The sequence below is a fragment of the Eretmochelys imbricata genome, chromosome 9 (genome assembly GCF_965152235.1).
Source record: "Eretmochelys imbricata isolate rEreImb1 chromosome 9, rEreImb1.hap1, whole genome shotgun sequence".
Taxonomy (NCBI): domain Eukaryota; kingdom Metazoa; phylum Chordata; order Testudines; family Cheloniidae; genus Eretmochelys; species Eretmochelys imbricata.
Genome location: NC_135580.1, coordinates 58,323,809 through 58,336,454, shown reverse-complemented (window position 1 = coordinate 58,336,454; position 12,646 = coordinate 58,323,809).

The window sequence follows — 12,646 nt, the reverse complement described above, 5'->3', positions numbered from 1 at the left end:
TGTCAGGGTTTATTAAATAAAATAGCTCCAAGTGGGGTTAAGCCACCAAGTGCTAGAACTGGGGGAATGAATGGCGGCAAACCTAATGAGATGGACAATTGCTAAGTGCATATCCTGGAGGCCTAGAAAATGATCAGCAATGGGTTTTCTTTTTCTTTTTCCCACTTAGCTGTCCCTGTTGCTAGACCAAGTCAGTCATGTGATGTGCAGGAAACCAGCGCAGCTGCCTTGTGGTTTTCAACATGAGACTTTGATTGTTCAATTTTCTTCTTAATCGTCTGCTGATCCTGGGGCATGCAGCCCTCTCACCTTGTGACCTCTGCAATGGGCCTGACAGGCATAAGTACCAACTGACTCATACACAGTATGCGTCATGCTATTTTGTCTTCCTAGTTTGTCTGAAATTTTCAATGCTGAAACAAGCCTAGAACAGTTCCAGCCCTTTAAGATTCCTCTTATAGTGCAGCACGGGGATGTCTCTTTCCAGGATCTCAGCATTATTCAGTGAAATTCACCCTGCAGGATAGGGGGAACCTTTAAAGGCACCAGATGCCTGATTCTCACACTGCAGGATACTTGACTCCAGTGGGTTTCCATGCATGCTGTGGCAGGGGAATACAGCCCCAGGACTGTCGCCTATATTTCAGTGGTTCTCAAACTTTTGTACTGGTGACTTCTTTCACATAGCAAGCCTCTGAATGTGACCTTACAAATTAAAAACACTTTTTATATATTTAACACCATTATAAATGCTGGAGGCAAAGCAGGGTTTGGGGTGGAGGCTGACAGCTCACGACCCCCCTTGTAATAACCTCGTGACCCCCTGAGAGGTCCCAACCCCCAGTTTGAGAACCCCTGCTATATTTCAATATGGACTATTTCATCTGAATAGAGTCAAGCCCTGTTCTCTCTCTCAACATACTAAGCCAGTTACCCCCTTAGGGTATGTCTACACTATGAAATTAGGTCAAATTTATAAAAGTCGATTTTTAGAAAGCGATTTTATACAGTCAATTGTGTATGTCTCCACTAAGCGCATTAAGTCAGCGGAGTGCGTCCACAGTACCGTGGCTCGCGTTGACTTTCGGAGCATTGCACTGTGGGTAGCTATCCCACAGTTCCCGCAGTCTCCGCTGCCCATTGGAATTCTGGGTTGAGCTCCCAATGCCTGATGGGGCAAAAACATTGTCGCGGGTGGTTTTGGGTACATGTCGTCAGTCACCCCTCCCTCCATGAAAGCAACAGCAGACAATCGTTTTGCGCCTTTTTTCTGTGCGGGTGCCATACTGCTTTCAGCAGATGGTGCAGTAGGGATGCAAACAGTCATCATCGAGTGCTATGAATCCACCTTGCAGGTCCTCTATATGACCGTCGTCATCCACCGCTTCTGCTGCCACTCTGCTCTCCTACTCTCCTGGTGGTCTCGCAGGTCTTCTGTATTACTATTGTCATCCGCCACTTCTGCTGCAACTCTGCTTGGCTGCTCTTGTCTCGCTCATGGTAAGCGTGCAGCCCGCTCAGCTGTTGTGTCCTGGCAGCAGACGGTGCAGTAGGTCTGCAAAACTGGTCATCCAACCACCGTTTCCCCTGCAACTCTTCTTTCCTGCAGACACCATACCACGGCAAGTATAGAGCCCACTCAGATCACTGCGGCAGTTATGAGCATTGTAAACACCTCGCGCATTATCATGCAGCATATGCAGAACCAGAACCTGCAAAAGCAGGCGAGGAGGCGATGGCAGTGTGGTGAGGAGAGTGATGAGGACATGGACACAGACTTCTCTCAAAGCACGGGCCCCGGCAATTTGGCCATCCTGGTGGCAATGGGGCAGGCTCATGCCATGGAACACCGATTATGGGCCTGGCAAACAAGCACAGACTGGTGGGACCACATAGTGTTGCAGGTCTGGGATGATTCCCAGTGGCTGCGAAACTTTCACATACATAAGGGCACTTTTATGAAACCTTTTGACTTGCTTTCCCCTGCCCTGAAGTGCAAGAATACCAAGATGAGAGCAGCCCTCACAGTTCACAAGTGAGTGGGATAGCCCTCTGGAAGCTTGCAACACCAGACAGCTACCGGTCAGTCGGGAATCAATTTGGAGTGGGCAAATCTACTGTGGGGGCTGCTGTGAGCCAAGTAGCCAACGCAATCACTGAGATGCTGCTATCAAGGGTAGTGACTCTGGGAAATGTGCAGGTCACAGTGGATGGCTTTGCTGCAATGGGATTCCCTAACTGTGGTGGGGTGATAGACAGAACCCATATTCCTATCTTGGGACAGGAGCACCAAGGCAGCCAGTACATAAACTGAAAGGGGTACTTTTCAATGGTGCTGCAAGCACTGGTGGATCACAAGGGACGTTTCACCATCAACGTGGGATGGCCGGGAAAGGTACATGACGCTGGCATCTTCGGGAACTCTGGTCTGTGAGAATGGCTGCAGCAAGGGACTTACTTTCCAGACCAGAAAATAACCATTGTGGATAAATTGGAGAGAGTCCAGCGAAGGGCAACAAAAATGATTAGGGGTCTAGAACACATGACTTATGAGGAGAGGCTGAGGGAGCTGGGATTGTTTAGCCTGCAGAAGAGAAGAATGAGGGGGGATTTGATAGCTGCTTTCAACTACCTGAAAGGGGGTTCCAAAGAGGATGGCTCTAGACTGTTCTCAACGGTAGCAGATGACAGAACGAGGAGTAATGGCCTCAAGTTGCAGTGGGGGAGGTTTAGATTGGATATTAGGAAAAACTTTTTCACTAAGAGGGTGGTGAAACACTGGAATGCGTTGCCTAGGGAGGTGGTGGAATCTCCTTCCTTGGAAGTTTTTAAGGTCAGGCTTGACAAAGCCCTGGCTGGGATGATTTAACTGGGAATTGGTCCTGCTTCGAGCAGGGGGTTGGACTAGATGACCTTCAGGGGTCCCTTCCAACCCTGATATTCTATGATTCTATGATTCTATGATGTTGAAATGCCTATAGTTATCCTTGGGGACCCAGCCTACCCCTGAATGCCATAGCTCATGAAGCCATACACAGGCAGCCTGGACAGTAGTCAGGAGCTGTTCAACTACAGGCTGAGCAAGTGTAGAGAGGTGGTACAATGTGCATTTGGACGTTTAAACGCGTGCTGGCACAGTTTACTGACTCGCTTAGACCTCAATGAAACCAATATTCCCATTGTTATTACTGCTTGCTGTGTGCTCCACAATATCTGTGAGAGTAAGGGGGAGACATTTATGGTGGGGTGGGAAGTTGAGGCAAATCACCTGGCCGCTGATTATGTGCAGCCAGACACCAGGGCGATTAGAAAAGCACAGCAGGGCGTGCTGCACATCAGAGAACCTTTGAAAACCAGTTTCATGGCTGACCAGGCTACGGTGTGACAGTTCTGTTTGTTTCTCCTTGATGAAAACCCGCCCCCTTGGTTCACTCTACTTCCCTGTAAGCCAACCACTCTCCCCTCCCCCTTTGATCACCGCTTGCAGAGGCAATAAAGTCATTGTTGTTTCAAATTCCTGCATTCTTTATTAATTGGTCACACAAACAGGGGGATAACTGCCAAGGTAGCCCGGGAGGGGTGGGGGAGGAGGGAAGGACAAGGCCACACAGCACTTCAAAATTTATTGAATGCCAGTCTTCTGTTGCTTGGGCAGTCCTCTGGGGTGGGATGGTTGGGTGCCCCGAGAAGGGCCCCCCCCACGTTCTTGGGCATCTGGGTGAGGAGGCTTTGGAACTTGGGGAAGAGGGCGGTTGATTACGCAGGGGCTGCAGTGGCAGTCTGTGCCTTTCCCGCACCTCAACCACACACCGGAGCACATCAGTTTGATCCTCCAGTACCCTCAGCATTGCATCCTGCCTCCTCTCATCACGCTGCCACCACATCCTGTTGCTCCAGCCATCTATCCTCTTGCGTATCCCTCCTGTCCCCACGTTCATTTTGTGCTTTCCTGGACTCTGACATTGTCTGCCTCCACACATTCTGCTGGGCTCTTTCAGTGCCAGAGGACTGCGTGAGCTCAGAAAACATTTCATCGCGAGTGCGTTTTTTTCGCCTTTTTATCTGTGCTAGCCTCTGGGATGGAGATGCTAGTGGCAGCATTGAAACATTTGCATCTGCGGGAGGAAAAAAGGGGAGAGTAACATTGAAAAAGACACACTGGCCATTTAAAAGGAGGGGCTGATGTTTTCAGATTAACGTGCAGCACAAACCCAACTAACCCCCCCCAATACTCTGGGATGATCGCTTCACCATAGGTGGCGAGTTATATGGGCTCGTGGAGCCCTGGCACCAGGAATATTCAGAGCTGGGGGCCCCACTCCACCAATATTTGGAGCTGGGTCTCTCCCCCGGCCCTGCCTGGAGCAGGCTCCGGCCCCCACCTGCCACGCATCCTCCCCTGCCCCCCGGCCCCAGAGTGTCCCGGAGCATCCCTGCCAGAATGAAAGCTGCGGGCGGCTCTCCCTTGCTTGCCTGCCTGCGCTTCCGCTTCTGGCTGCTGCTGCCTGTGGCAACAAGAGGCTCCGGCAGCAGGCTGAGCACTTAGGAGCGGGAGGAGGCACGCACCCCACGTGGTTGGCAGGCCTCCCCTGGCACCCACCAGGAGGAGGCGCTGAGGGGACTTCTGGAGGGAGACTTGATCATCTGCAGTGGACCTCACTCACCTGAGCAGCTGCCAGGGCTTCGGTGAGTGTCTGACCTGTAATCTGCCCTCCCTCTCCCCAGCCACCACTCCTGCCCCATGCTGGGCAAGGGGCAGCCCCAGCCCCCCACCCCCAGTGAGGCTACGGTGAGGGGCAGCAGGGGAGGAAGGAAGCCACATGTGATGGCAGTCCCCTCCCTTCCCCCAGCATCCACCCACTGCAGGGGAGATGGTGTGGGAGGCTTCCTGGACCTAAGCAGCTGGGGCTTGAGTGAATTTTGTGACACTCTGCCCTTCCCCCCACCCTGCAACCATCACTCCTGCCCCACGCTGGGCAAAGGGCAGCCCCATCCCCCACCCCCAGTGAGACTACGGTGAGGGGCATCAGGGGAGCGGAAGGGTCCCTCACCCAGAGCTCGCTGCTGCCAGCGGGGAGAGGAGAGGGGGGAAAGTCCTCTCTGACCCTAGCCCTGGGGCAGCCTATCTGCACCCAAGCTCCTCATCCCCGGCCCTACCCCACCCCAGAGCCTGTGCCCTCAGCACCCCAACCCTGAGCTCCAGCCCTGAGCCCCCTCCTGCACTGTGAACCGCTCATCCCCAGAGCCCTCACCTGAGGGGAAAAACATGCAACTTAAATTTCGCAGTCAGTTTGGGGTATGATCCTGTTTAGCACAATACTTGATTATTTTATACCCTTTAAAATATGTAATTGGTTGTATACAGGTGTTACGAAGTGGGAATGTTCTTAATGTTTTCTCTGAATGCTTTGTGGGTGCCTCAGTTTCCCCTATGCATTTCTTAAGGATCTAGGTAGTGGGATAAAGGTGTGTGATTGTTGTAGAGCCCTAGAGGGCCAGTATGATGCTGTCTGCCACACCATGCGCTTCCTGCAGTGAGTCTGCTCAGGCAGGGCTCCTGGGGAAGCTAGAGGGCTCTGCACCCCAGCTACGCAGTCAGATGTGACTCTCAGCCATCCAGTAAAACAGAAGGAACACAAGTCTAAAACAGAGGTCAATAGCAATTGGGATAAAAAACTACATGGTTTTACAGAAGGTAGATTGTGCCAAACCAACCTGATCTCCTTCTTTGAGAAGGTAACAGATTTATTAGACAAAGGAAATGCAGTGGATCTAATTTACCTAGATTTCAGTAAGGCATTTGATATGGTTCCACATGGGGAATTATTAGATAAATTGGAGAAGATGGGGATCAATATGAAAACTGAAAGGTGGATAAGGAACTCGTTAAAGAGGAGACTACAGTGGGTCCTACTGAAAGGTAAACTGTCAGGCTAGAGAGAGGTTACTAGTGGAGTTCCTCAAGGATCAGTTCTGGGACCAATCTTATTTAATCTTTTTATTACTGACCTTGGCACAAAAAGTGGGAATGTGCTAATAAAGTTTGTGGATGATACAAAGCTGGGAGGTATTGCCAATACAGAGAAGGACCGGGATATCCTACAGGAAGATCTGGATGATCTTGTAAACTATAGTAATAGTAATAGGATGTAATTTAATAGTGAGAAGTGTAAGGTCATGCATTTAGGGATTAATAACAAGAATTTTAGTTATAAGCTGGGGAAGCATTAATTGGAAGTAACTGAGGAAGAGAAAGACCTAGGAGTATTGGTTGACCACAGGATGACTATGAGCTGGCAATGTGATATGGCCGTGAAAAAAGCTAATGTCGTCTTGGGATGCATCAGGCGAGGTATTTCCAGTAGAGATACAAGGCCCTGGTGAGACCTCATCTGGAATACTGTGTGCAGTTCTGGTCTCCCATGTTTAAGAAGGATGAATTCAAACTGGAACAAGTACAGAGAAGGGCTACTAGGATGATTCGAGGAATGGAAAACCTGTCTTATGAAAGGAGACTCAAAGAGCTTGGCTTGTTTAGTATAACCAAAAGAAGGCTGAGGGGAGATATGATTGCTCTCTATAAATATATCAGAAGGATAAATATCAGGGAGGGAGAGGAATTATTTAAGCTCAGTACCAATGTGGGCACAAGAACAAATGGATATAAACTGGCCATCAGGAAGTTTAGACTTGAAATTAGACAGAGGTTTCTAATCATCAGAGGTGTGAAATTCTGGAACAGCCTTCTAAGGGAAGTAGTGGGGGCAAAAGACATATCTGGCTTCAAGATTAAACTCTATAAGTTTATGGAGGAGATGGTATGATGGAATAACATGATTTTGGCAATTAATTGATCTTTAACTATTCATGGTAAATAGGCCCAATGGCCTGTGATGGGATGTTAGATGGGGTGGGATCTGAGTTACTACAAAGAATTCTTTCCTGGGTATCTGGCTGGTGAATCTTGCCCACATGCTCAGGGTTCAGGTGATCACCATATTTGGGGTCAGGAAGGAACTTTCCTCCAGGGCAGATTAGAAGAGGCCCTGGGAGGTTTTCGCCTTCCTCTGCAGCATGGGGCACAGGTCACTTGCTGGAGGATTCTCTGCACCTTGAAGTCTTTAAACCACGATTTGAGGACTTCAATAGCTCAGACATAGGTTAGGGGTTTATTATGAGAATGGGTGGGTGAGATTCTGTGGCCTGCGTTGTGCGGGGGGGTCAGACTGGATGATCATAATGGTCCCTTCTGACCTTAAAGTCTATGAGTCTAGTCTATGAATCACAACAGGTACAACAAAACATAATATACTGAAGCAGGGAAGTGCTGCTTCTGACTTTCCACTTTTAGTTGACTCTTGTAAACTTGTGGCACTGGCACATTGTAGCTTCATTTTATCCCAGCACCCTCACCTCTTCCCACACACTCCCTCCTGCACCCCTCACCCCCTCCTGTACCCCCAGGCCCTGCCCCAGCACAGAGCCTGCACCCAGCACCCAAACTCCCTCCCAGAGCCCAGCCTCTCAACCATCCTACACCCCAATCCCCTGTCCCAGCCCAGGGCCTGCACCCCAGACCTCCTCCCCCAACCTAAACTCCCTCGCAGAGTCTTAGGCAGGTGGGGAGTGGAGTATGGAGGGGGCGGGCTCTGAGCATTCTGGGCACCACCAAAATTTCTACAAACCTGCCGCCCCTGCGCTTCACCCCTCTCCCCACTGCGTGGCTAACAGTGGGGATGATTTCTTTTCAGCCACAGGCAAACAGCCCAGCAGGAACAGCCACCTCTGAATATCCCCTTAATAAAATTCCCCTATTTCAACCAGGTGACCATGAATGATATCACTCTCCTGAGGATAACACAGAGAGATAAAGAACAGATGTTGCTTGAATGCCAGCAAACACTGTGAACACACACTGCCATGCTTTCTTATGCAACGGTTCCAGACTACATGCTAACGGCCTGGCGTGGTAAAGTGTCCTACCATGGAGGACATAATTAGGCTGCCCTCCCAAGAAACCTTTTGCAAAGGCTTTGGGAGTAGCTCCAGGAGCGCTTCATTGAGATGTCCCTGGAGGATTTCTGCTCCATCCCCAGACACATTAACAGACTTTTCCAGTAGCTGTACTGGCCGCGAATGCATCCCAAGTCTTCTGGGCAAATTAATCATTAAACACACTTGCTTTTAAACCGTGTATTATATTTACAAAGGTACACTCACCAGAGCTGCCTTCTCCGCCTACAAGGTCTGGGAGCCCGGGTTGGGAGGGTACTGTCTCCAGGGTGATAAACAGTTCCTGGCTGTCGGGGAGAACAGAATCTCCATTTGCCTGGTGTGCGCTGTCTTCAACCTCCCCCTCCTCCTCATCTTCCTCATCCCCCAAATCCTCATCCCTGTTGTGTGAGACTCCCTTGCAGGAGTCCACATACAGGGGTGGGGTAGTTGTAGGGGCACCCCCTAGAATTGCATGCAGCTCATCACAGAAGCGGCATATCTGGGGCTCTGACCCCAAGTGGGTGTTTGCCTCTCTGGTTCTTTGGTAGGCTTGCCTGAGCTCCTTAAGTTTCACGCAGCACTGCTGCGGGTCCCTGTGATAGCCTCTGTCCTTCATGCCCTTGGAGATTTTTTCAAATATTTTGGCATTTCGTCTGTTGGAACAGAGTTCTGATAGCATGGATTCATCTCCCTATGCAGCAATCAGATCCAGTATCTCCTGTTCGGTCCATGCTGGAGCTCTTTTTGAGATTCTGGGACTCCATGGTCACCTCTGCTGATGAGATCTGCACAGTCACCTGTGCTGATCAGCTTGCCACGGTGGCCAAACAGGAAATGAAATTCAAAAGTTTGAGGGGCTTTTCCTGTCTACCTGGCCAATGCATCCGAGTTGAGAGTGCTGTCCAAAGCAGTCACACTGGAGCACCTGGGATAGCTCCTGGGGGGCAATACCGTCGAATTGCGTCCACACTACCCAAAATTCGACCAGGCGATGTTGATTTCAGTGCTAATCTCCTCGTCAGGGAGGAGTACAGAAATCGATTTTAAGAGCCTATTAAGTCGACAAAAATGGCTTCAGTGTGTCGACAGGTGCAGGGTTAAATCGATCTAACGCTGCTAAATTCGACCTAAACTTGTAGTGTAGACCAGGGCTTACAAATGTTCTCCTCTTTCCACCGACGCATCCTCATTATTTGTAATGCTATTTACAAAGCAATGCATGCTCTTCCATGGCAGCTGGGGAGTTGCTGGGGGGCACGAAAGCAGGCAAGGAAGGGGCACAAGCATCCAAGGGGGATGAGTTTGCAGGCTCTTTTGGTGGAGGACTCACAAAGTGCATGTCTGCATTGGGATGGTCATGTGGCAGGCAGCCTCAGTTGGTGACACAGTACTTCCAGAAGCAGGCTGGGACAAGGATAGTGGAGGAGAAGTGTGACAGTCAGTGGGAGGGGATACAGCACAGTTCTGATACAGCAGCATCGTTGAGCTTTGTGGATACAGTTAACTAGCCAGGCGCCTATCATTGCCCTGTCAATCAGTTCCAAAGCCAGGTAGTTAGATGGCTTTCTGTTAGCGTTTGGACCCACCATTCTGCATCCACAATAGCTTGTGAGTAGAAAAGACAGATAAAGCACCTGAGGGTGTTCAACTGAGCAGACTGACCTCCCTAACCCTTTAATTCACCATATAGGTGAAACTTTGTGGTGGGAAATTAATGGTTTCAGTGGAACAGCTAAGAAGTCTCCATTTTTGAGAAGGGTTCCTGAAAATCCCTCTGTTTGGATCCAAGGCTGTCAAATTGAGGGTTCACACAGGATAGATAATGTTGCTGTCCCACAGATGGAGACAGATCTCTGAAGAGACCTGGGTCCTGATTCAATCTCAACTCTGTTAAATTGGCTTTGCACGGGTATAACTTCATTCACTGCACTGGGTGTACAATGGCATAAGTACAAGTTACAGAGCCACAGAAAGGTACAGCTGGAAGGGAGCTTGAGAGGTCCTGTAGTCAAGTCCCTGCACTAAGGCAGGACCAGGAATACCCAGACCATCCCTGACAGGGGTTTGTCCAACCTCTTCTTACAAACCTCCAGTGATGGGGATCCCACACCTCCCTAGGTCACCTGTTCCAGAGCTTAACTATCCTTTTCTTAATACCTAACCCCAAATCTCCCTTGCTGCAGATTTAGCTGATTATCTTTTGTCCCACCCTCAGCGGACATGGAGAACAATTTATCCCTGTCCTCTTTAGAACAGCCCTGAACATATTTAAAGACTGATCAGACCTTCCCTCAGTCTTCTTTTCTCCAGACTAAACACACCCAGTTTTGGAACCTTTCCTCACCGGTCAGGTTTTCTAAACCTTTGATCATTTTTGTTGCTCTCCTCTGGGCTCTCTCCAATTTGTCCACATCTTTCCTAAAGCGTGCTGCCTTAGAACTTGGCACAGTACTCCAGCTGAGGCCTCTCCAGAGCTGAGTAGAGCAGGATAATTAGCTCCCATGTCTTACATATGACACTCCTGTTCATATGCCCCAGAATTATGATAGTCTTTTTTTTTTTTTGCAACAGTATCACATTGTTGGCTCGTATTCCATTTGTGATCCACTCTAACCCCTAGATCCTTTCTAGCAGTACTGCCAGTTATTCCCCATTTTGTAGCTGTGCATTTTATTTTTCCTTCCTCAGTGAAGAACTTTGCACTTGTCTTTATTGAATTGTTGATTTCAGACCAATTCTCCAGTTTATCAGGATCATTTTGAAGGAGACTCGGAGCCGATGCTCAGCCAGCTGTGCACATTATGCTGACAGTGAAAAGACCACAGGCAATATTCTATCTTTAGTCATCAGTTAAAATATTCCTAGAACATACTGGGCCAGATTCACTCCAGGAGCCAGGCCTGGTGCAGGGAGTCTGTCAGGTTTGCTGTAGTGCAAGGTACCTACTGTCTTCCTTTCACCCAGGGGCCTGCAGACAGGCAGTGCAGCCCCAAGTCCAGGCTGTGACACCTACAGAGTGGGTATAGCTACAGCAGCCAGTGAACCCAGCTGGGCTCATCTACAGAAACTTGTGGGAGCTGAGGAATTACCCTGGGATCACTCCAGCCTACCCCCTGGGATGAATCCTCTCTGGGATGCAGTGGCTTTTGCTGGCACAGGAGGGAGCCGATTGCTCTACACCCCAAGTCACTGCTGTTCAGTATGGCCAGTTGAGTCCTTTGACGCTTTTATTGAGATGTTCACGGAGTAATTGACTGTTGTCAGTCTTTTGAGCAGTCAGGTTTCACATGCAGCCAGAGCAAGGGGATCTAGCATTTCTATCCTCCTCAAAGGTGTGGGAGGTACCTGGGCAGCTGAAATTTCGAGGCCCCACTCTCCCTGAATTGCACTCACCCCTACACTTCCTTTTCACAGTTTGGCTGGGGAACGCGCCTACAGCTCCTACTGCTGGCCTTCCAACCCACTCCCAGAGCCGACAAAACCAACACTCTGCTCGATTCCTGCAGCAGGTGATGAGCATCCCACCCTGACAGACCAGATGGGCTGGCCCTTGAGAACAAAGAACGGCATTCAGCAAACTGCCCCTTCCCCTCCTGGAGACTCCGTTCGGCTCTGTGACTCCCCAAGAGCTAAGTGTTCACCTCGCTTGCTGGGTTTCTGTGGGGGCTGCTCTGATTTGGTGACTCCCTGGCTCCGGAGCTGGTCTGCGACTGCCAGTTTCCACAGGATCATCTTGACATTGTCCACCTGAAAAGACGCAGGGCCATGCTGGTTCACAACAGCCATTTGCTGTAGAGAAAGTGCCCTCCTTGGAACCTTTTCCTTCCCTCCCCACCTCCCAGTCACACAGGCTAGTGAAGAGGCTGCCTCAGCAGCACTGCAAGCTGCAAGCATGTTGCGGCACCAGCTTGGATTCCAGCCCCCTGGCAGCAGGGCCAGCGAGAGCTCCCTCATATTGGTGCCCCGAGTCTGCACAGCAAGGTCCTGCCAATGACAGATTAAACTCCAACAGTGTGAGCTTCCCTCCAGCAGTGCCCTGTCACAGCCCTAGACTTCAAAACTACTCTCTCCATCACCAGGCCTACTCCAGGATGACTGACCCTGTGTCTGATCATTTGAGACTTGGCATCTCAAACAAGGCTGACTACTCCATAGTGAAAAACAGCAACAATGCCTGCCTGTCTCACTCACCAGGTTATCAGGGACGTCCTCCAGAGAAGTTTCTTTGCCTCCTGAAATGACAAAATATCTATGGCAACACCATCATCAACAGAACACAGAGCAACTGGGTTTTCCAGTAGAAAGACTGGGTAACAATCAAATGGGTGTGACGAAGTGTACCCCATCTTCACCCCCTACACATGACTGTAATAATCTTTGTGCAAAATATGCCTTGTGAGCTATCATTTGAAAACTAACAACTCACTGGTCAATAGTATCATGGCGAAATGTATGCAGCAATATTATCTGTAAAGTTTGGTGGCATATATTCAAAACCAGTCCTGATTAGGCAGGACCAGTCAAGCAGGTCTTAAACAATGAGTGTGTATTTACTGCAATTTACATGTAAGTGGTAACCAAGGTCCTTGAGACAGCAAGAGGGAGACAAAGCAAATCTGCATTTTAGCAAACAGCATGAAGCCTCTTTCAT